This window comes from Melanaphis sacchari, unplaced genomic scaffold (assembly GCF_002803265.2).
Source record: "Melanaphis sacchari strain LSU unplaced genomic scaffold, SCAv2.0 Contig53_pilon_pilon, whole genome shotgun sequence".
Taxonomy (NCBI): Eukaryota; Metazoa; Arthropoda; class Insecta; order Hemiptera; family Aphididae; genus Melanaphis; species Melanaphis sacchari.
In genome coordinates, this window is record NW_020271371.1 from 1799844 (window position 1) to 1827181 (window position 27338).

At 23.4% G+C, this 27338-nt stretch overlaps 1 protein-coding gene across 4 annotated transcripts in view; it reads left to right on the forward strand.

Moving 5' to 3' along the window:
- Nucleotides 1–3515: 3515 nt before the first annotated feature.
- LOC112599609 (potassium voltage-gated channel protein Shaw) overlaps nt 3516–27338 on the forward strand; it is a 127608-nt gene continuing 103785 nt past the window's right edge. For all 4 annotated transcript variants that reach the window (XM_025346578.1, XM_025346581.1, XM_025346579.1 and 1 more), the window contains exon 1: nt 3516–3892. The gene's annotated coding sequence lies outside the window, so the exon portion shown is untranslated. The remainder of the gene's footprint in view (nt 3893–27338) is intronic.

A 27338-nucleotide genomic window follows, 5' to 3' on the forward strand; every position in this document is an offset into this window, starting at 1 on the left:
ATAAAAATAAATAATGCAGAAATTGTTGTAAATTAATGATAAATGGATATAAAGTGTAAAATAGAACATAGTTAACACTATAATAAAATAACTATTTAAATTTGTTATTGATCAACACATTTCTAGATTTTCTTTCACCTAAACTCTTTGTAACTGTAGAAAAATTAATTTCTGCAGCTATTTAGTTTTTTAATGATAAAATCAATAATAAGACTAAATGTTCATTAGTTATAGTAGATCGCAAGTATATCTGTATAAGTTTCAATTTGGAGAAACTCTACTCAGCTACTCTCATTGGCAACATCAATAATATTCTCAAAGATATCCAAAAATTTAGAAATATGTCTTAAAGTTTAAGGTGAAAAACGTATTGAAGAATATTATTTATAAGTTAAATTTTGTCCAAACAAGAAATTAATAATTATTGTTTAATGTTCAGAATTTTAGTGAATCGAAAAATTCGACACCATTAATATTAGAATCAGATCCATCTTTAAGGTTATTGTGTTCATACAATGTTTCAATAATTTGTTTTAATTTTCAAGTGGATTTTTTAAATTGTACGTTAAGTTCCATTAACATGCCATTTATAACTAGGGTGTTTCCTGAATAATTATAATAAAAGTATCATCTCAGACCCGATAAGTACGATCGGTAATATGATAATAGGTATTAAAATAAGTAATTTAAGTAGTGTATATACAAATTGCAAAGAATAAGCTAATAAGTGACGGGGATGAAGTCACGACAGCGCGACGCGACCCTCATTAAACGATCACAAATATTCGGAAATATTTAAATTTATAGAGCAACATACATATACGATAAACAATCTACGCAAAACCATACTAAATAAACTTAAAAAATACTCATATTATTTTAATCTATGGCTGATAAAAATAACCATATATAATTATGAATAATTGAGTATTAAGTTATAAATGTTTTATATTTTCAAAAAAAAAAAAATATTATTGACAAAAATATGTAAAATTTTAAAAATCAATCTTGCCCCCCCCCCCCCCCCTCGCTGAGAATGATGCCCTGGTCGATCACCTGAGTCACCTTAACTTCACATTGGCCCTGACAATATGCGTAATGCAAGAAATAAAATGAAATCTATTTAATGTATCTATAAATAGGTAAAAGCTTTAAATAATTTAATTTTTACTGTTGTAGTGTAAAGAATAAAAAATGGAATAACAGTTATAACTTATAAGTGCCATCACCTACCACACAACGATTGATATTACGAGAATTCCCATAAAGTTTTTGAGCCTAAATACATTTTTTGCTTCAACATTCAACTGATGTTGTGGTATACAACGTATGTTTATTACAGCTATTGTATTGTTAAACAAATTATTGTTAATCACAGATTAAATATGTCATCATACCTGAAACTAGCGTGACTGTGGATTTTGTTAAAGATTGATGAACTACGATGTTTATGCATTAGAGTATCAAATTATGAAAATAAAATAATATATAGTTAAAGTTTTATAATATTATCATTAAACTTTGTATATAAAATTAGCAGGTATTTACATTTTAGGCACTTGAAAACGACCACAAGGAGTGTTTCTAGATGGTTGTACGCTATATATTGATATTCTAAAAACATAATACTGAAAACTGCAATGGGTACCATTTAATATGATCAAATTGCTGATACAATAATTTTATTAGACAATAAATAAAATGTTTAAATCGTTTTAAATTATATACGATAAAGATATTCAAAGCCGTACCCAGAAAAAAATTTTGTTGAGGGGATTTTTACAAGTCTTAATAAGTAGTGTATAAAATAAATGACGAACAATTTATAAATGCTTTAAAGCAATTAAACATTAAATATAAATCAATAAGGTTTATCAATAATTATCTAAATATGCTTAATACATAATATAAAATAAAATTCAATTTTACAACTCAAATTCTAAATTTTTATTTTTTCTTCAGAAAAACAATTGATTACTTTCTCAGGATTGACATAAATATTTATATGTTAGTTCACAATAATTTTTATGTACATAAAGTAATGATAAACCAGTTAATCTTTCTTCAGCGGTAGCATTTCGCAAATAGATTTTTTTAGAGAAAAAAATGTCATTTTTAGCGTTGCGGTTGACACCAGTAAAGTAATCAAAACTTATAATAAAAATGAAATGTTCGGAAAAAAGTTTTGGCTACAATTAGAATATGCTTCAAGTACTTCGCCTTATATTGCAATTGTTTGAACTAAAATGCTATATATCGTTAATAGTATAATAATAAAAAAAAAAAAAACGGTAGTTAAATTCCTAAGTTTGTGTAATTCCAGAAAATTCCGCGGCTGGGGGAGGGTTTTGAACTCCAGTCCCCCTTTTAGTTACTGACTTGTGAGTTCTATTATTAGTTAATGTATTACATGAATTAAAAATATAAATATGAATAACTATAAATTTGAAAATTGTATTCTCATAATACTGAAATTTTTAACAATTGACTTAAACTTATTATTTGGTCAAGACATATTAGCAGCTTTATGTTGATAATAATTTTCAAGTTGATTGTGTACCAAATGTAATAATAAATATTTTTTTGCATTAGCCTATAGTCAATACATGGTTCATTTTTCTGATACAATAATGAAGCCATAGGAACAAACAATAGAACGCGTATCAAAGTATCGTTATATAAAAAATATAATCATAAGTTTAGTATTGTTATTAGCTAATGTGAAAATACATATACGAGCATAATCTAATACAACTGATGTAATACTTACCCAACTGTCTATAGGCATTCATAGAGATTAGGTTTTATGTTTTATTAAGAGACTTTCGTATAGATGGTTTATTCTATTAGTTATTAAAAACTTATGGAACTATAGCTGTAGTCACATTTCAATACGAAATGTACAAGTATATACTATGTGTAGTGTATAGACCGCAGTGGATATATACTCGTGTAACATTGTAACATATAATTTATCGCAAAATATTTACGGAATACATTTTGATTGAACACGGAATATTTTATTGAAAAGAGATCTTAAAATTTAAATATAATAATAATAAACGAATAAAACTCGCTTTCATTATACGAGGTCATGCTATTTAAATGGTATAAAACTATAAAAGTCGTTTGATAATAATTAAATACTTTTGTAAAAAAGTAAAATAATAAAATTTTTGCGACTTTGCGTACGCGTAAAAAAATACCACCACCTGCATCATCGGTCGGTCGAACGTGCGTGCATTTATTTTTATGTAATTTATCATATATATATATATTATAATACATATTTTTCTTCTCTAACTCGTATGTATACCTACATAATTTGTGTGTGTATGTACATAAAAAATGCGAAACGCTAGATAATATGAACCGTTGCATACAACCGCTATAAACCTACCGCTACCGCGGTTACCACGGATACACGCGTTGTGTGTGAGTTCGCTTACGGAGCCGGCGCGCACAGACCGTGCGGAGCGCAGGTCCTACAGGAAGAAGAGCGCAGTGCCGTAACGACCGCCGCCGGACGCGTGTGCGACTTTGGCGCGAGAACTTTAGATTTGTATTCTTTTCGTTTATGGTCTGTGTTGATACCTAATTTTTGTGAACTTTTATTTGTTTAGTCCGTAGACGCGTAGTAGTCATATTGAGTTAAACTCGTACTTTTCATATTTTACGTGCCCCCTGGCGATCCGTCGCGGACGACCACCGGCGGCGTGTGCCCCCGAGGGGCCGGTTCGGATATCCTTAAATAGATTTCACTGGAGTCGAAAGCAAATTGGAACTATAGTAGTATCAGTGGTCGTGATTGTGATCAAAGTAGTTGGTAACCGGCGGTAACGGTAGTGGCGGAGGTGGTGGCGGTGGAGGAGGAACCATGCGAAAACCAAAGGTAAAAAAATTATGTTAATTTTTAAATAATAGCATAGATATATTATATTTTATTATTTTTTATTTTTATCACATATTACTGTTAGAGGCGTTATTATTATTTCCCGTCTCATCTCTCTGCCACCGCCACAACTGTACGAAAATAAAGAGATTTGGCGGGACAGAGGCCAAAACGCTATTACAACTCTACACGTAATACATCTGTCTACCGCGTAGTCGTCTCGTGTCCGTGGCAGGAAATTCACACTCGGCCAATTATTATTACCGTTTTATTATTACATCACACACGCGCCACACACATTGTCCAACCGACAAAGACGGCGGTTAGGTTATAGTAGAAAAAAGTCTATTATAATAATGATTATTATTTCAGCGAAATTAATTGTTTCATATCGAACGGCGTGTAGATAAACCCCGCCCTCACAAAAATACCATTGATAATTGTATTATCGTTATTATAGTTAATATCGTTGGAGGTTAAAGATTGGGCACCGCCCTGTACTCGAATCATGATCCATCCTGAAAGTGACAAAATATCACATGCATTTAAAAAGTTATTATTTACTCTAACTATTATGAATCAATAATATTACAATTATGGCTAATGAATAATATTAACAATAACTGTATAATTTACAATTAGCCAAGTATTTTTGCAGGATAATATCCTAAAATATAAGACTAAGTTATGAATTAGTGATATAGGAATAAATCATCCAAAGCAATACAAACTATATACGTTATTGATTGTGATCTTGCCACATTATACCATGTTTAATAGTTAATAAATATATTATACCAAATTAATTTTTAATATTAAATTAATTGTATAACAATAAATTTATTAAACTTAATATTCACCAATATAATACAAAAGATACTATAAGTTAGGTATCTAATTAATTTATTTATAGAAATAAAAAGAAAAAAAATTATTTATTTTTAGTTTTTACACATATTTTTATAAAATTTATATACTATATTAAATTGCATAATAGGTTTGAAAATTTACATTTTAATCTTTTGATATTATATTTTCATTTTTAAGAATACTTTTGTAACTTTGAATGCTATACCGTTTGATATCTGACTCGTTATTTCCTTTAATTGTTTAATACTTTATTCCAAATCATTTACCTCAAAATTTACATTTTATCCAAAAATATATTAAAGATAATAGGCAAACATCAACTGGTATCACTGGTATCTGGTATATAATTACCGGTTAAATACCACATTAATCTACAAGTCTAAAGAATTTTTCATCTAAATTTGGTAAAAAAATAATTAATGTTATATTTATTGGGTTCACTCAGCTTTCGTCGACATTAGTTAACTACATAGTCACACTTACACCATCTCTAATGTTTTATGCACTTATGGATTAGTTAATGATTTATTATAATATAGTAATTATAAATTCGTATAAACGTAATTTTAAAGGGTGAATAATATTATATAGTACACAAAAAGTAACATAAATGTATACAATCATATAAATTAATATTACTTACGATACATTTTTAATATTAGTTAGATAATATTAAAATTATGTAACTTTGAATCACTAATCGAAATACATGGCTAAAGTTGACATTACCCGTAATATAAATTATATTATTTATAAATACTTATTATTGTATTTGTATTTGTGTTATTGAAAATTTAAATATAATTGTTTAAGAATTGTATTTTGTATTTATAGTATATTTTTACAAGTTTTTAATGGTTTTCTTTATATTTATTATATACATATATGCATATATAGCAGATATGGAGATACCTAACAGTATATTTTTTAGGTTAAGCAATGAAGATGTAAATTATATTGAATTTTATATTAGGTAGTATACAATAGAAAGTTTGATATAGATATTTGAATAATTGAATTGTAACAGAAGGGTTTGGTCTGAAAATTACTTAGAAATTAATACTTTTCTAGTGTATAAATCATAATACTAATAGAAAAATAATACATGATAGCACAGTAGTATCACTTAAATATTAAAATCTCTAATTAAGATTTATCAGTTTTCAACTGGTTTTTGTCACAAAAAATATACATTAAATAGTAAATAAATAAAAATAAGCATGTTATCATAACTGAACTCAATTAACCTACAAAGTTATATTTTATATTTTAAATATAATTCCAAACTACTACTAATAATTTATAACCAATGTTAGAGATAAAAACACAATATAATGTGATAAAGACAATCTTTAAATTAAATGATTAATGTAATTCATTTGAGAAATTATTACATTTGAGCTGAATTAACAAAAAAAAATAAAAACATAGTAGAATTTTCATCTTGATTACTATCGGAATAATTTTATTCATAGTTTGAATTAGACTGCCAATTTTTATCAAAAAAATAAAATGTAAATATTTTATCCATAAAAAAATATGTCAAACAAAATAAAACAGTATACTTATATGATATAATAATAGTAATAATATGTTATATTAAATTATATGTAATAAACATATTTATTAATATAAAACAAGTTGCTGATAATAAAATATTGTAATAATTATATTAGATTTGCTAAACGTCTGCTACAATATAAAACAATTTTTATAAAAACTTTCTTCTTTGTAAAATCTACCTAAAGTAGGAGCCTATATTTTTAATTTGGATATAAATTATTTTACCGTAATTTATAGGCATAAAATCTATGGTTCAAATATATATTTAATTAATAAAATATTATATTCAGTTTTAAAATCTTAATTTTTATAGGCATCTATTTAAATATTAATTAAATAAATAAATATTTCTAGGTTATGAATTTATTTCTCCATTATAATAATTAAATAACAATAATAATTTTAAATAACTTTCACAAAAAACTTAAGTATAATTATATTTTGTATTCATGTTTAAATTAATTTAACCATTTTTTTTTTTATATCTTTATAAAATTAAATTTTATGATAATATTATTCAAAAGGTTAAAAAAAAAAAAAAAAATAATCGCATTAAAAATTTCAAAAATAATTGTTTTTTTTTTTTTTTTACTATAACACTCATTATATTATTGTACGCTTTTTCTTATATCAGAATAATACTTCAATAAATTATTAAGTGATTAATTATCGTAGTCAAAAACTTTTTATTTTTGTATATGTTTATTTTAATATCATATCATTATTAACTGACTAGTATTAAAATCATAAATTATAAATAACCGTATTGATTAATTTTGTTAGTTGAATAAATTACATTTTATCATTTAGAAAATTTTCTTTTTAGACATATTTTTTAATGATATTTGTTTTTATGTTACTATTTGTGATTTTTATCAAATTAAAAAATGATACGCATGTAGGTGATAATAATTTGAATCAAAATCCAAATGAAAATTGTTTCTTGATTTTTTCGTATGTATTCTGTTAAAAGATTGTTGCTTCGTTTTTCTAATGGTAAAATAATATCATTTAATATATGTTTATCTATTAAATAACTATCAAATCATCTTATCGCTGAATATTGAAGTTTATCTACTACAATCTATAACACATTATTCTACTTCTTCCAGATTGAGAACAGAAAGTTAAAAATTGCATCAATTATATTCCTACATCATCATTCGGTGAATTAAATTGTAGTGATAACTTATATTTTGAACTTTTTGAAACTAAATTATGCTAAAATGAAATCAACAACCAAAAACTTTTATTTCCGAAAAAATTTAAAATTCAAAAACCACTTGATAAATTGCAATTTCAAAATCTAAAAATAATGTGTATAACTTCAGCTATTTTGGTTTTTTTCAATACTGTAATATTTATTCTACTTTTAATATCATAAATCATATGTATAATTTTGCAATAGTTAAAAGTACCATCTATGTATACAAAATATAGTTTCTTTAAAAAATATTTGTTCATTCTACATTAAAAATAATAATAATTACATTAAGGACATCATTGTCATGGAAAAAAAAAATTCCCTTCTATTTGCTTATTTATAATAAACTTTATAAGTCATAAACATATTTTCTTAATATTGACTGTTTGGAATAAAAATGGACCCGGATGTTGTGAATATTTCTTGCTATTAGTTCTAAATCGGGTGAAATAAAATTTCTTTCATTAGTATGTTTAGATACTTCTTTTCTAATTATTTGTGATGGTTTTTCAGCTATGAAGCTTAAACATTTTGTTTAATACTAAATACTATTTTGTTGTTGTTTTACAGTTTTATTATTTGTATAACTACTTACTTTATTTACTTAATATTTATTAATTGCATTTTTTGACATACTGTACAATACTTTTGCAATACACTTATTTATAACAAACTGTTACGTATTTTAATTTTTTCCCAGGTATGTTATTTAAAATTTTTTTAATCATTTAACATCAAGTGATATAATTTAAAACAATAAGAATCTATATTTGAATATTTAATGTTTAACACTACATTATATTTAACAATTTTTTTTAAAACGTCAACATGATTTTTTTTTTTGATTTTTGTTTATATTTAAAAATATTGAGAATTTTTAAGCATACTTAAATATTTAAGCAATCATTTGATTTTGTCTCTTACATCCAAATAAATTGTTAATTTCCTAATAAACATGTATGTTTAGAATAATATAAAAAATATAGTAAATATTTTTAAATTATTTTTAATATGGGTTTTTTAAAATAATATACAATCGTTGAAAATAATGAAATACACCACTTATATAATTTTTAATTTATAGTAATGAAAGAAACAACTAACATTTTCACAAAAACTATTCAAGTTGAGTTGAGTAAGGATTCGCTAATAACAATACGCTCCAAGTGACACTTATTATTTTGGTCATTGTCAAGCAATTAATTTTGTAAAAGGTCGCTACTTTTTATTTTCAGTTAACAACTGGAATTTTCCGAGAATGATTCATTGAACTTTATACGTTACACCAATACCTATATAAATACTACGAAATTGTAAAATATTTAATTTATCGAATAATGTATAATATCTACTAATTTCAAACAAGAATATAGAACGATTTTCTCGAGTATAAATTAATTTTGTGATTTGTACCGTATATTTATAAATTATGGTGCAAAAAAATTTAACAAATCGTTAACAAACGTTCATGACAATCAAAAAAATTAACTCACTGAACATGATTTGTATCCACAAGAAATGAAAAATGTATTGTACGGCTGGCGGTGGTAAAATTAATAAATATTTTAGACAAGTAGGGACTAGTTGATAATAATTTATTAGCACTCGCTTCGTTTAATGCTTAGGATGCTGATAAAAACTTAGGTAGTATAATTTCATTCACGAGGACCGTTGATCAAGTGAAAGTTAAGGCTACATATTAAAACTTAGGAACTGAAAAACCAAAATTTGGCTAAATTTCTGTTTTATAACAACAAAAAATTAATAATAAAACTTTCATATCACAGTAAAAATATTAAAAGGAGGTTAATGAGCAAATATTTAAGAAGTAATTCTGAAAAAAATAAAATTTCTCGTGTTTTTTTTCATAAATGTTGTTAAATAATCTAAATAAAATATATAAAATCAAAAAATGCTGTCGAACAAATATTGAAGTTTCTGAATTATGTAATGATCCATCCTACTTTCCGGCCAAACACATTTTCTTAGTTAATCAGGTTATCTAGTCACTATTACGTTATAGATATATAAACTGCGTAATTAATTATAAGGGTATTTAGCATTGTATTTACTTGTTTATTTACTAATATAATCAAGCTTACAGTTTGAATTTATTATTCAGTAAATCTTATGTAATTTTGTTTTTTTTAAATTTTACGTGCATTTATAAATTATGACTAACTACATATTACTATGATTATTATTTAATTTACAATAATGGTATATTACCACTATAACTCTATTTTCAGTACTAAAAAAAAAAAAAAAAAAAAAAAAAAAAAAAAAAAGAATAGTTTTTATAATTATTTAGAAATTAATACGAGAATATTAATATTATGCATATTAGATTAATATATATATAAAGTTTTAATAAACTATTGTTTATTAAATCAAATCAATTAAACTCTTGCCAATTAAAACAGGTTACTTATTTAAATTTCTAAATTAAAGTATCTTAGCTGTAGGGATGGAATTCAAAGAAACGTATAGGTATGAGAGTATTTTAGGAATTTCTAGAGATCTAAGGAATAAAATTGTTCCAAAGAATATAAAAAAACTAAAATGCAATTTTTTTTTTTAAGTTATTGAAAATTAACTTATTGTTTTTAGTTCAGTTATATTTTAAAATATTATTATTTATAGTAAATAATAACGGAGTTCATAATGAAAAAAATATTAATCAATAAATAAAGTACTCGTAAATATGAATCGATTCAATGTCATATTATTTAATTATTATTTTTAAAATAAGTTGGTATCTAATTAACTTTTGTATCATGTATTCAATAGCTATAATATTAAAAATAACTATATCACTCTATGACTATGTAACTACAAAATAAATAGATTTGTGTGGTATTAACACTACTATAACTGCTGTGATAAGCACCATTATGTTAATATAATTATTTAGTAGTTAAATAATATTAACTATACATTTTTGCTTCTTCTCTGATTTAATTTAATTTTTAATATTAACATTTAAATTTTACAAATTTTAATATATGGTGCATTTTAAGTTGTTTTTCCCATACTATATATTTTAATTACTATTTCAATTTAAACATTGAACTATTAAAAACAATTTACTACAAATTTCTTATTTTTTCACTTTTAAGTTTATTATGGTTATATATTTATTTGACAGATTTAATATCTAATTAAGATACGTCATTAGATAACGAAATAGTGATACATGAATAAATTAATCACCTTGAGTTGTTTGAGGATGCTCAAGAATTTACAGCGATTCTTGCAAAATTACATTTCCGGAAATTGCACAACCCTAATTGGCTATCAAAATATTACCAATCAGGATACCCAGACTTTTCTTTTTCTTGACAAATAAGTACTATAAAAATTATAATATTATTTATTTAATAATTTTGGTATTTAATCAGATAATTTAAATTCATATAAAATTATTATATAAATAAAAATTAACGATTCAGTTAAGATAAAGTTTACAAGTATACAACAAATCATAATATTTATTTACAAATTCGAATTATTTATTTATAGTTTGATGTATCAATAAATTATTCAACATCATATTATTTAGTTTAAAATTACTCAACACATATTGAGTTATGATCTGGTTTATTAATAAAAACATATTAAAATTACATTCTGTACATAATAAATAAATATTACAATAACAAAGCCCGATAAAATGTGTAAATGTGATTCAAAACACAAGAATAGAAAATTTACCTACTCGTCATTTGCACTCCAAATTTTAATAAGTTTAAAAGATAATTTAAAATTAGTATATACTTTCACTTTTATTAGATAAATCCTTGCTATTTACTGTATTTTGTAAATTTGACGTGGATAATTATATATTTTGATATAGTATAATTGCGACACCTATACCTGAGTTATTAACTTATAATCTATAAGTTTAGTAAGGAATTTAAATATATTGGTTTAATTCCTACTTATGTACGACTAGTTGATCAATAATGTTTTCAAGGTTAATGGTAATTATTGTAATAATACTTTAAATAGTAGGTTATTAGAGATATCTCTTTTTTTTTATTTACTCAAACTAAAATATGTATAATATAGTCAAATTTATTTTGATTACTAAGAAAATAAAATATAAATCTTTACTTAGATAAGTAACTACTAATTATAATATTAAAGACATTTTTCCAATAATAGTTTAATACAGATCAATATGTTATTATTTTTACATACATAATATTTATGTTTACTTAATATGCTATATTTATTTTAATATATGAATTATTTTTATTAAACATTAGTTAATTTGATTATTACTAATTGGATTACTACAGTAGACGTTTTTCCGCTTGTAGCTTCAACGCAGTGCATAGAATTTAACGACCAGTTTACTTAAGGAAATACTGTTAATTCCCCTAGCACCATTAAATATACAATAATATATAATGTTATAATTGAGAAATGCTACCTAATAATGAGATGAAATACAAGTAGAAGATATTGAATTATATCTTAGTTAAACTATTTCGATAACATTTGATTATCGTAAATAATTCTAAGTACATTTGCAAACTGTTGAATATACCAATAACGATAAATAGTTAATAAAAAAGTAACAACTTTAATTTTTGCAATTTAATGTTTTACTTATTTTGCGTTTTATTTATTTAGAGATTTAGATATATATAGCATATATTTTGATCTGAACACACCTAAATTACTGATTTTATTTATTTATACAAAAAAAAAGAAGGGTTTTCGCGCTTTATCTAATTGATAACTATTTAAATGAAAGAAATGACATATAAGAATATTAAATATTAAATCCATTATAATAGTATGTAGATAGAAAATTCGATTAGTATTTATAAGTTTATCTTATTATTAAATTTATAACGTATATGCCAAATGTTAAAACGGTTTCCTATCTGTTCTTTTGTCAGTTCTTTAAACAAAAATAGATGTTATTAAAACTGTGGAAACAAGTTTATTTAACATGTATTTTAACTTATTTTGAATAGGTTTATTCCAAACCATTAATTAATGTATTTATTTCAAATCATTTCCTGTGTTTTAGATTTTAAATTTTATTACATAAGAAAGGAATAATTTAATTTTGTATTATTTTAAACTAAATATATTGAAAAAATTATAATTTTACACATATTCTACATTTTACTTTAGAAAAGTCGGGTATTTTTATTTTATTAAACCATCTAATATTATTTATTTGAGATATAATATTATATAACACCTTAAAGCTTCTATATGTTTTGGTATTATGGTTATTATTTAAATTTTTGTTAGCATTAAAAAAATATATATATATATAATTAATTTAAAAATTTGGGATATTGAAAAATAATTTTTACTGAGATATAATTTAACTAAGAAATTTGATTAATGTTTTTGTTACATGTTTAAAAAAAAATAAGGAAGTCTGAAAATAATACTAAAAATATATAAATGATGGTATTAAAAATTATATGTTTAATACATGATACTATAATTAATCATCAATACTTATTTCTTATAAAGATATAAAATCTTTCTTTTTTTTTTAGTACAATTGCATTAAGTACTATTCAAAATGTAATATTGACAATCCGAACAAATTAAATAATTATGTATTATAAAAACTTTTAATTTATATTAAGAGGTAGAAGTTAAAATTAAAAAAAAAGTTGAGGCAGTTAATGTCAAAAGTTATATTCTGATTATATAAACATTTTAAAGTTGATAACATCTTTTTTAACTTGATAAATGTAAATGGTTTTTATTTTACATTTAAGATAGTATTAAATATTAGTTACAATGCTTAAACCTATTTTAATCATAAAATCAATGCAAATAAAACATCATTATATTTTTAAAAGACTTTTTATTTTATTATTTTAATTTTTGGATTCTATATCGTACAAAAATCAATATATAGGTATAGTACATAATTTTTATAAAATAATATATAATAAATTTAACAAAAAAGTTAAACATTTAGTTTTCATGATTATTTGTACTCGAAATAATGACTGGTTTTGATATTTATTTTTTTTAAATGTAATATTCTTTACTGTGTAACATACAAAAAATCATAAATCTTGATATTATTTCATTATAATATTTTAGAGGATGTTGATTTTATAATTAAGCTACTATTATTTATACTTTAATTCCTTAGTAAACAGTAAAATTTACATTGATAAGAATCTAAATATGACAATTATTAAAATGAATAATGTTTTTATAGATAAATATCAATTAAACAATATTTTTGTGAATTACATATAAAAAAAATGGATAATCTCTAAGTGTTAATAGCATACAAAAACCACTAATATTTATATGATAGGCGAACAGAGTTAAATGTATAAATGTAACTTATTTCAACTGTGGAATTTATAAAAACGACTTGTAATATTACGGTAGATAAATCGAGCTATTTTTATCGAAATACGTTAAGTTTAGAGGTTGATTACTATTCTTATAAACTCATTTATATTTTTTTTTTTAAATAACCATAATGTAATAACAATTTAATATCAATACCAAGGCCTGCAGATGGTAGCTGAAATATTAGTCATGATTTTTTTTAGACTTGGAATAAATCAAGGAATTATTATTATCTTCATATTTATATTATTAAAAATGATATTTACTTGTATAACGACTTATAAATGTTTTAATCTGTTAATTTAGACATGTTTTGTTTAGAATTTGTAATTTAATTCCATTTAAAAATGTTATTAGGATTTATAATACTCGAATAGGTGAAAAAGTACCTGTATAGTATATATTTTATGGTAGTTTTAATTAAATTATTCTCAAATATCATCTTTATGTTTATAATAACGATGCATAATAATACTTAATTGAAAACTATAGAAAATAATGGTTATATGCATGTATAATTTTTTTAAGATATTTCATTTAATACATAATAATTATGAATGTAAAATACTATACCATATATTTTATGTAAAACTAATGTTAAAAACATTAGTATGACATAAACATTTCATTTTTAACCAAAAATGGTTTTTATACTACCACCACTTAATTTTATTAATAGTATTATGTCATTCCTTGTTTCAAGGAGATAATACAATTGACATTGACCATTAAAAATTATAATCAAATTCTAAGATCATATAACCACGTTTTTTTACTAATAATAAAGTGGCTACTATATATGATAAAGTTACAATTATTCATATATGACATTTTGTATGCTACAATTTTTTCAATTATTAAATTTAAAAAACGCTTTCACATATTAAAGGACTTCAATATCCATTGATACCTATAAGAAATATCAATGCAAACTAAAAAAAATAAATATTAGAACACTTTAAGCTTGTTTTTATACTGTACACAAATATAAATAAATATTTAATTATTTCTTTTGAATTATAAACATCTTATTTTTTCATGAAATCAGAAACCTATTAATTTTTTTTTTTTATTTCTCCCTTATAAGATTGATATATTAAGGTAGTTTTTAAGATCAAAAAAGAATTTGATGAGTGGGAAACGATCTTTCTTTAAAAGATTCTGCAGCCAATCTACTTTACTTTGTACTTTATACAATCTTTGCAAATTAACTCCATCAGAAACAAACATTAAAACTTGAAAAAAAATTATTTCTTAAGGTCAACCTCAAAGTGATATACTAAATTGTTCTCTACTTTTTTTACCTATGTTATATAAATTAGCTATTTATGAGTTATAACTATACAAAATTGTAATACTATACTTTACTTAAAAAATATAAACAAACATTTCATTTAATATTTAGATTCAACATTTGACACAGGCAGTAATTAAATAATTTTATCAAAATGTTAATTCTAAAACTCTCATTTTGGGAAATAAAAAAAGTTTTATATCTAATTTTTATAAAAACATTAATGCATTTTATTAACAGTATTAGTTTAATGTGGTGAATGGTTATTTTATAAGATTGTTTTTGATTTTCTTAGTTTTCTCAAGTATATAGAAACTACAATTTTACTTTGTAAGTATACAACTTAATATAATGATTTTGCTAACCAATTTTTATATTTTTAAATACCACTTATCATAAAACTTATTAACTATTATATTACTTTTGCCGAATATCTAAATAATATAATATTCTGAGATTATTTTAAATATATAAATTAATGGTACACAGCAAAATCCTAAGTATGATGGATAAATTTTTAGTTTAAGAATAGCAAAAAGTATACAATATTTTTTACTTAAAACTCATGGTTAAATTTTTGAGTTGAGTATAATTATTGTTGTCTGTTAACTTTACTGTAGACTTTAAATTATATAGATAAGAATAGTCATGTAGAGCACAGTAATAATATCTTGAGTACATTTTTTTTTTATCAGCGAATCAAGTGTTTGAAAGACTCGAATGTCATGTATCTATATAATAGGGACGGTGTAAATGTGTAATCTCCGGAAATTCATTATATAGTTACGATACAATAGTGAGAGAACTTTTGCGGCTTATTGTGAAGGGCTCAAGACAACAACTTATTTGTTAATTTTAATTTGAAATTTTCATGTAAATAAAACATTTATATAATTAAAAATATTAAAATTTTATACTGTTATTCCATATAATTTCAATATGATTTGACAATTCAATAGGTGAAAATCGGGTACAATTATTTGGGAGAATAAAGATGTCTAACAACATAAATTCCTAACTACTATACAAAATATTTTGATGATTCATTTGAAAAAAATAAATTTAATAGATAAGGTTTGAAGATTATATTTTAAGCTCTTTTATGAAGTCTAAAGATTAAAATATATATAGCACATCAAATTATTTTATGTCCTGTATATTCCATTATAAATATTCGATGAAAATTTTAGTTATCTACTGTTATTTATTTTTCATTTATAAAACTGATTTCGTGTTCAATTTTTTATTTTCAAGTATTTTGTAAATTACTGTGGATTTTATACTTTTCACCCTCTAAAATACCAATTAGATCTGTCTATCAAAAATCACCTTTAAAGATATACCTGTTTACCAATCCAAAATGTAATGATGACAGATAGAAAATAACAAACTATTGTAAAATTAATATATATTTATCGTTCTGCTCAGAATTTGAGAACTATTTTTATCAAACTGTATTGATTTTTTGAATATATGTATTATATATATATTTTTTTTAATACTATACAGACAATAAAATAAACAATGCTATTTTCAAAAGATTTAGAAAAATAAATAAATAAATTTAATAAATGCGTAAGTGAGTACATTGATTGAAGTAGTGTCATTGGATGCCCCCTTCTATCACGTCCACATACCTTGTAAATAATGTTAAAAAATTTACTTATTATATCAAATGTATACAGATTGTAAATATATTGTTGTAATAAAAAATATAAAAAAAAAAGTGAGTACATAGAATAGTATAGTACCTACTATAATTTATAGTGTTGATACTTAATGTTTCGTTTAAAAATTAAACTTTAAATGATAGAAAAAAAAACATTTATATTAATTTGAGAAACAAAAACTATTTTTATACATAAAGTTTAAGCATAAAAATAATCTATTATTCTGACATGATTTCTACTATATTATAATTTCTTTTAAGAAGGTATCTGTAGGCTGTAACATAATATATGTGAAGTAACTTATTTGAATAACTAAACACAAATTCTGATTATTATAAACTTTTTTTTTTGTTTATGCTATAGTAAAATAATATAATATATTATTATTAAGCACTTCTAGTAGATATTTGAAAAAAATTATTAGATAACTACATGATTTTAAATTTTTTTATGAGGAAAATAAATGCTTTATTTTTAATATTTGTTCTTCGTATGATGTGAATTATAAGTACTTTCAAAATTATTATTTTTTTTTTTTTTATATTTAGACTTACATCATAAGCTTTGTTCTGAGTATATAAGTGTGAAATTAATTAACTTTATGTTTCGGTGAATGTTAGGTGCTAAACACTGTAAGCTCCTCGTTTATCGAGTTGTATTATAGGAAACGCCAGTAAAATAATAATGAAAAAAAACGTATACTGCAGACTAGATGAAATCGTAAAACTCTTTGGGCAGCTGTCTGGCTATTGTGTACATTTTCAAACGAAAATTCTTATACTTTCGGTTATACAACCCATATACTACGTAGTATACATATATACAATCGTAAATCTAGACACACATATATATATATATATATATATTATTTTTTTCGTTCTCTTTTTATGTTTCCTGTTAACATATTCTTACACTACCCGATCGTAGCACATTGATTAATGTTGCCATCAAATTCAGACATCAAACCCAGTAATACAAAAGTAGGATTGAAATTTGTACACTTCTATAAGGGAAATAGATCATCCTGGTACCTGGACAACAGGAGTAAATTATACGCGCAAAAGTGATTACGATTATACCCTATTTTGTATAAAGAAGAAATATTCATTCTACAACTATAGAAATTGCTGCATCACTTATGATACTGTATTCGTTATCACATAAAAAAAAAAACTTTACACAAAATATCTAAAACAACCAGTCATCACTTCGTAAACTTAAAGTGCTCAGTGGAGTATTTCAGAATTAATTGCCCATAACTTTGTTGTTAAACTTTTACAAAAAGATAAAATATTATGTTGTATTCAACTGAAAATAAAATGTTCATCTCATAGTAAGGCTATATACATTATTTTAATCAAACATTGAGTATTTGATGTGTGTAATTAATCAAACATTTATATAATGCAACCTAGATGTTTAAGTATGTACTATGATTTGATGTATTTAAGTTATTGTATCTTTAAATTCGATATTTATTCCATCGTTAACAATATGTTTCGATGTTTTAAATTCAATTACTTACAAAACGTCGTATTGGATTACATCAATAATTTTCAACCAGCAAATAATGGCACTTTTTCCAAAGTAAAAAAAAATAAAGTTGAAAGTATTTTATTTTGTTTAAAAATAATAAAAGTATGTCACAACATAACTCATAAATCATAACGTTTAAATACAATACATATTTTTTTAGTGTATTACATTGATTAACGTATTAATCTTAATAAATTTATATCAAATTACTCGTTTTTCTTAATTTCAAGTAGACATGTATTATTTATATTACAGCAAAAACATAGACATATGATAGCATTTATCAGAAACCATCGAAAATCTCAGAAAAAGTGAAGACGAACTATTAAAAAAGATTGAAATCTCCATAATTAAAATTCAACAAATTAAACACACTTTTTAAATATCAAGAAATTTTATTGAGATTACTACAACTACGAGAGACTGCGTTTATTCTGAATAATCTAGTTTAGAAAATAACGCGAAAGGCATAAGTAATAACAATCTTTAATTCATTGTAAACATTTTACTAAAAATTCTAGGATACCAAAGTTCACTTAAAGTTATGAATCTTTATATTACATACTGATACTGATTTATAATTTTTTGATACGTTATATTATAAAGTTAATCTATCAAATATTAGTTTATTTCGTAAGAAATTAAAATAGTTTATTTTAATATAAAATTAATATTATATTAAACATTTTTAAATGAAAAAATCATTTTTAATTGTATACTTCAAAACAGAATACTTATTTAAAAATGTTAGTATAAAATACTCAATTTTTTAAAGATTTAATAATTAATTATAATTTATTAGTATTTTAAGTGTAAACGAGTGGTGTTGTAGAAGACAACATTGTTTGGTGTACCGTCTCTCTTAGTCCAAGAAAAATTAAATACTAATAATAATTGAGTTATGATTAATTAACTTGTCATTTGTAATTAATTTTTTATATATATATACTTTTTGCAAAAATTAATTTTTTTATTTTTAGATAGGTATTTCATATTATTCAAAAACATAAATGTTAAGACTGTTGAAAAAATAAGTTCATCTTAAAAAAAAAATGAATCTACTATATTAGTTTAATAATTATTATAAATAATAAAAAATTATTATTGAATGTTTATTTAAATTAAGTTGATTTGTTTATAAAATAAAATGCACCATAAATTATATGAATGCACATAATAGTTTTTTTTTTTTTTTTTTTTAATGAAAAAAGCGATATCAATCAATACGTCATATTAGTAAAATACCATTAAATAAGGAAATCAAATATTTTTATCCAAAAAATCTTAATTATTGTATTTAAAAAAAAAAAAAAAAAACATTTATTAAGTAAAAATTGAAAACTACGTTTTTTAAATTGTGTATTTTATGACACTACAAACAATAATTATGTACAATTAGATTAGATTCATATCACTTGTTAAGATGCATTAATGAAAAATAAATAAACATTACAGTATTTTTTACATTAATTCAAAACCAATAATGTATGGATTTAATTTCTGTTTGAACTTTAAATCAGATTCCATATGTTTTTTTGAAAACAGTAAACGTACATTTGATTCAATCTATACACGCGTTGTATTAGTTGTTGGTATAGAAAAAATACATTATCTATGTAATTTTTGCAACTATATAGATCGATATAGTTTTTATTTTTTCACGTTGCCTGACAGTCAGCAATCATCCATATGGACTGTGCATGGGAGAAGAAGTAATGTTTACAGAGTGCCAATAAACCTATTTGAAATAAATATTTATTATCCACTACCCTTCTGTGTACATTTAAAAGTATATTTCCCCTTCCATTTGAGGTTGTGGTGCATATATACCACGACTAAATGATGGTTTTGGAGGGGATGCCACTTGTTAAGAAAGAAGCTTTATTTTTATTCTTCCTGTTGCGTATCTTTAAAAAATATATTCGTCGTTAACTGGTGGCCTGTCACCGTCGTTCTATATTTTATTTTTATTTTTTCCTTATCATACTACACATTTTTTTGGTCAAATTCTATGGCCATTAAGCTTAATTTTAACACGCTCGAGGAAAAAAAATAAAAACCAACATTTCTTGATAGATGTTACAATCACTGTGTGTTACCGAAAGGTATCTCAGTAAAATTATTAATGGACTTTGGTGGAACCTTCTTCCGACATAGCATATCGAGTAACGTACTAGTAAGTTTCCAATACCCTTTTTACCATTACATATTACCCACTCACAAATGTATCGCTGTACACGCCCATAGATGCATTATTAACTCTACCATTTGGTCACCGTGCTAAAATGTTTCCTATGTACACCCACACATATATATGCCGGTATTCTAAATAATCTTTCGCTTTTTTCTTTATCCCTGAATTGAATACACAAAAAAAATTATTGCAACAATTTTTAGCTGAAATACTTGTGCGTTACAGCAGTTTACACATATATTATAAATATATTATCGTTTTTCGCTCACATTATAGTATGACAATAAATTATAAACGTGAAATTGTTTATGAACGGTCCGAAAAAAATACAATAATAATAAAAACGCATTGTTTTCACTGAGTTATTACAGTGGTTTCCGTTCGATATTGTATGACCCATTTATTTCATTCTTTTGAGACCATTATTATACTGACCCCCTAGCCCAATGCGTCGGAAAGTGCGTGTTTTTATGTCTAAATTAATTTAACTATACAGGTAAATAGTTTAATGACTTTACCACTTTAGACCTTGATTTTTAAAATCTATAGTATTATTTATTGTAATTATTATTATTAAAATTAAAATCTTAGGTTTATATGTTATGTCATGAATGCATCTAATAGACAAAAAAATAAACTATTAATATAGTTATAAAAATATCAAAGTAGTCAATTATCTTATTTAAAATAATATAATATTCAAAGTTTTAAACTATATAATTTTATAATAAATAACTAAATATGATTTCATAGGTTTGGTTTAATTTACCAAAAAATAAATATTCTCATTTTATTTTGATACACATAGAATTTTACTCTTAAATTATAACTAAGTAATAATCAGTTAGCATGAGTAATCTTTATAAAATTAAACATAAAATCCCTTTCACTCGTTTGGTATTAATCTGTCATTATTATAATGTACTTATTAGAGTATTAAAGATAGATAACGTTTTATATGTATTACCACTTTATACTTTATAAGGCAATAAAATATAACTAAATTTAATGTATACTGTTTACGATAAATAAATATTATTATATTCTGAAATAACTACATATTTAACCAACGTTTTTGAGTAAAATAAAATAATTATAATAATAATTTATTATATTGAATTTATCTACTTATAAAGGTACTATGAATAATCAGTGTATTGAAATATTATCACGGAACAAGAAAATTAAATTTTTTTGATATTAAATCTGATAAAATTATATACTAAATAGTAGGTATTAGTGTCTGAAATATTACTCTTGGAAACTCCTTATTTATGAGTTATAAATTAAAAATAATTACTTAATAATTTTTTTCAATATTCTTAGTATATTATTTTATGTTCATATAATATTTCTTATTTTTTGTTATTTATTGCATAATAACTTTGTGGAATTCTAACTTATATTATGAACAGTATAATAAAATATATAAAACAAAAAAAAAAAATATATATATATATATTAGATAATTTTAATAAATTTTGATCACTTAATTTCTTCTTACAACTCAGGACAAAAATAATAAAAAATATACATTATTGTAATAAATTATTTTAAGCGTAATTTAGTATAAATTACTATATGGTGCAGTAGACATCTAATATAGTTCTATGAAATTGTTATTTAAAACAGTGTAAGTTTAAAATTGGTGGGTAAATATAAATATTAATATGGCTTTCTAAAATTGATTGATATTTTAGAAATGTACAAAATTTTTTGCTATAACCTAATCTCTAGTAACATTTAAAGAAACTTAAATTCAATTAATTTAAACAAATGAATCTGGTTATTAATATTAATAAAACAATATGTTACTATATATATTATTAGTAATATCACTAAGTATGTACTACTTTATGTATTAATTTATATATTTATATTTATAATAAATTTATACTTTGTGAATATAATTTGTTTATGTATAGTGTATACATATACAAAAGTTTCGTAATTTTATCTTCTAGTTATTAAATTTTAAAATTTTAAATACTTGAATTCATTACGAATATTGAGTTTCAAGATGTAAAAGGGACAACCCTTGGATGATGAGAGTGAAGCCCCAGGGAGTTTTCGAACAAAGCGAGCAGAGGGCAGATCCATCTGATGTATATATGTTATAAACATAATAGCGCTAATGTTTTATTTTTTCTTAGTTATTAAAAAAAGTTTAAACTACATAAAAAGATAAGTCCTTCATGGTACTACGTTTTATGTTGAAGATTATTGAAAAAATCATCTGTTTTTAAACGTGTCACGGACTCAAAAAAATAAAATACGCTATTGTTACATTGTCGCAGCTAATAATATATAATTATAAGTTTTCGCTTAGCAATTATTAAATATATTATGTATACTTATAATTCATTAATAATTTTATTAAATAATACTATTAATATTTGTATATAATAGTTAAAGTAACTTTGAATACCTACTTAAGATTTTCTTAACAAGCTAGCAGCATTGATGTCTTTGTCAGTGTTACTTTTTAGTTGAAGGAATTGATATTTTGTTGAGGTATTTTAGTGGTCTGCTTCTATGGTTAAGGTTTAGTAACATATTGCAGTAGTAAGTGGATGAGTGGATATTAGTTATTTTTATTATTTTTTACTGTAACTCCTAAAAAAAAAAATCAATTAGGCGCCACAGAACTATAATATTAATATTTAGCACTCTAATATGGTATTATAAAGTCATTAGAATAATAATAATTAAATTGGTATTGTCCTTATTGTAGGTGCTAATTTATGAAAATACGTGTGTTGTACTATTTATATAACGTTAAGTTATCGATTTAAAACTTGTAAAATGGTCCAGATCAAAATCAAAAAGATTTTTTAGTTAGCATTTTAATTTTCAACAAAAGTTGTTAAAAGAAAGAACCTCATAATATTTATTTTTATGCTATAATTTTTCGCGTTCCACGTGCTTCCAGTAAACTTCTGGTAGCGAACCGCCGCTATTAATTTTTAGTTTACTATAATTTGTGTAGAAAAATCTAAAAATTAGTATTCCTCCTTAAAATTATTTACATGTGTAAAAAATTAAATACCTACTATCGAATTCTGCGACTTTCAATATCAAAACTTAGAAAACTGTATATTATTTTAACATATTATCCTCACACCTATAACTACATTCCCATTGACCATGACGTAGAGTTCTAGAGTAATCGCAGAATATTTTGAGCGATAGGTATAACAAAAATAATATCATCGAAGGGATTAATTGAGTGGTCAGAGGGTTTTGATGCATAGGTGGGGAACGGAGTCAGCGCATTGATTTCTAACAGACCGGTTTAAGTCAATGACCCACCGCACTTTTAACGAGTCCACGTATGAAAATGTCATAGCCATCGGACTTTGACACCACCACCAAGGCCGCCAGTTCGCGCGAGTATAAACGTTTCAGGCGTTGAAGGCGGTGGTGGTGTTGGGTAAACGAAACGGGCGTATTATTTCTATGGACACCACTACCGCCCTGTGTATAAATATGCAATCTTGGGCTGGGTGGTAGGTGAGTGAAGTCGGGTACGAATTGTGAGCGGAGGCGGATGACCGTAAAATCAATACCCACGACGGGACGGCGGCAGTCGTGGTGGGCCGCCGCCGGCGTCTTGGGGAAACACCTCCAGCCACCCCGAGCGAATACGCACACCGACTCTGCCGACGCCCGCCAACCACTGCGCTACCACACTTTGAGCGAACGAACCCCCTTCCTTGCCTCTTAGGACCCCTAAGCAGTATGTAGTATGTACATCCCACCACCGGTCCATAAGTTTTAATATTAAAATACGAATCAGACTCACATACAATTTATTTACGTACTTATATTTATATAGATAACAACAAAGGTCACCCAAACGATGAGGGTGGCACACATATCACTAGCACACTGTTTATAATACATAACAATATATACGATTATAATATATATATATAAAGACAATGTAGTGTGGCCTACAAGTGACGTGTTGCGCTTCTCGCGGGGTGGCTGTTAAAACGTTATATGGTCCAGTATTATAAAGTATGATGTTTATATTATGATATAAATATAGTCACGTATTATTATGAGTTTTTTTCTTCTTAATATTATTACCATTGCTGTCGTGACACCATTGCCTTTATTATACGTCACCGTATCGTATTTAAATTATTTATTGTAATAAACTAATTACTAAATATTTTTTTTATTTTTTTTATTTAGAAAAAAATAATTGAATACTTCAAGTGTTTAAAAATAAGTAAAATTCCTAAAGTACTTTGCAAACTATAAAACAATTATTTCTTTAAAAGTTTTTTAACAAACTAATAGTTTTAGTAAGGTAAACTTTTATGATATTCAATAAAGATTTAATATTTTGAATAGTTGGTATGTATTAGAAGTATAAATTATTGCCACTATACATTTTTAGGTGGTATCTTTTACATTGTAACAATATATAAAATAGAATTATAATTAATAAATTAACAATAGTCGAAATAATTTAAACTTAAATATTTAATTTATTATAAAGAATAGTATATTTTAACACAAATCAATTAAAATAATTCAATATTTTAAATAATATTAAGTTTTGTTTTACATATTTTAAGGTTCTTGAAAACTGTTGATATGTAAAACTTTAAGAAAATAATTTTATTTCAACTAAAATAATAACAGTATGATTAATATATAGCTAGTAATTAATATATAATATGCTAAATACATAATTTAATGAGGATCTTAATTGTAATTTATTATTTTTTTTTTTAAGTTATAAATGTTTTTAAAAAATGTCAACAAGATAGTATCATTATATCAAATACTAAAAAACAAAAAAAATATTTGAAAATTGATTTGAATATTACAAGTATCATGACTGTATATTAAACAAATATATTATTACCGCCAGAGGAAATCATCATTATTAAAATCTGGGTTTGCACTCTTCAGTTAGCGATGTCCATTACCATATTTTTCATTTTGCCATTGTGGTATCCTTAAAATATTATGATTTCAAGTAAGTACAACAAAACTAGATAAATTATGATGCTATGTTTCATTACTATACAGATTATTTTTTTTTTTTTTTACTTAATTCAGTCCATTAACTACTTTTGCTTTTTTTTAAAGACATTTTTTTTATATATTTATTACCAAAAATTTGTTTTTTCAATCCATAAAAATAGGATAAGTGCCACTTAAAAATACCAAATAAAAACAATATTATTATATCTGAAAATATTTTACATTTAAAACATATTAAAACCTTAAAAGATACATTAAATCGTCATTTGTTTGGGAAAATTCTTAACAAATAATAATTAGAATTTAAATAATGAATTATATAACAACAATAAAAATAAAGTTAATAATTTAGCTTGCTTAATAAGTTAGATCAAATTAAGACAATTAGTACATACTGTTTATAGCTGAACTCAGATGAGAAAATCATGTTGTTTTTTTTTTATAGATTTAAGAACGTCTTTTGAAAAATTTTAATCTTAGTCTTCTAGGGAGCTTAATATAAAATGAATAATAAATTATATTTTCCAATGATAAATAATAATCAATGATATATTTAACACATTTTTACGCATTAATAGATAGAAACTTGTAGAATATAATTTTTCTTATGTTTTAATATTTTTATTATTATTTTTTTTTTTTTTTATATCACAAATTCCACTGTACACTGGTAAATTTATATATTTATTTACTTAACCTATTCATATAAAATTGTGTTACATTATTTTCTCGCATTTTTTTTTTACATAAATCAATCATATTTTATAAAATATTTGAGGTTCATATATAGTAAGTTCTTCGTACAATATGCATATAGCGTATAATTTCAGAAGATGTATGTTTTATATGTAAATAAATAACGTTGTATAAAACAAATAATGTGATGAGTGAAATATTATTATATCAATTACACAGCGTCACTTTTTATATATATATTTAATTTATTTATATAAAAATTAAGTTAAATATGTCTAGGTAGTTAAAAATCGTGTGTCCAGATTTTAATTTTATATAACTGTTATCGTAAACATCATAAACTGTTACCATCAAAACATACTATTTCTTATTTATATTATTTTTTCCTCTTGTTTTTTAGAAACTTCAGTCAGAGTTTAAATCAAAAGAATTCCAGTGGTGTTCATTATTCATGATTTAAAAAGACTTTTATTTAAAATATTTTTCTTCTTTTCTTTTTTGCTTATTCTTTCTTAATATACACGTCATTTTTATTTATTTGCATTTCATTTAAGTTTCTCACCAAGATAATATATTTCAACATATATAATTATACTGTCAGTCTTATCATATTTTATACTACTTATTTTTATAACTATAAATTTGTATAAATGACAGTTAAAATATTGATCTAAAATAAAATAAAAAAAAAAAAATCCGATTCCTAGTTATTTATAATGTTTACCTATTATAATGTATAACATATAAAATAATCCAGATGACTAAACATTTTTTTAAATAAATTATATTTTGCCTTGTGAGATATAATAAGCTATTATTGACTAATTAGGTAATATCATTATTATTAACTTGATATCCAGTAAATAGAAACAATAAGTAAGTAACAAGTACCTTTATCACCTGTTTCAATCAAAATATTATAGCAGTATTTTTATTTAAATAGACAGAAATTATTTTTAACATGTAAAATATTTATTTATTTTTTTTTTAAGTTTTAAGTAATCTAACACAATTGCAAATTTTAGTTATTATTCATTTTTTTTATTTATCAC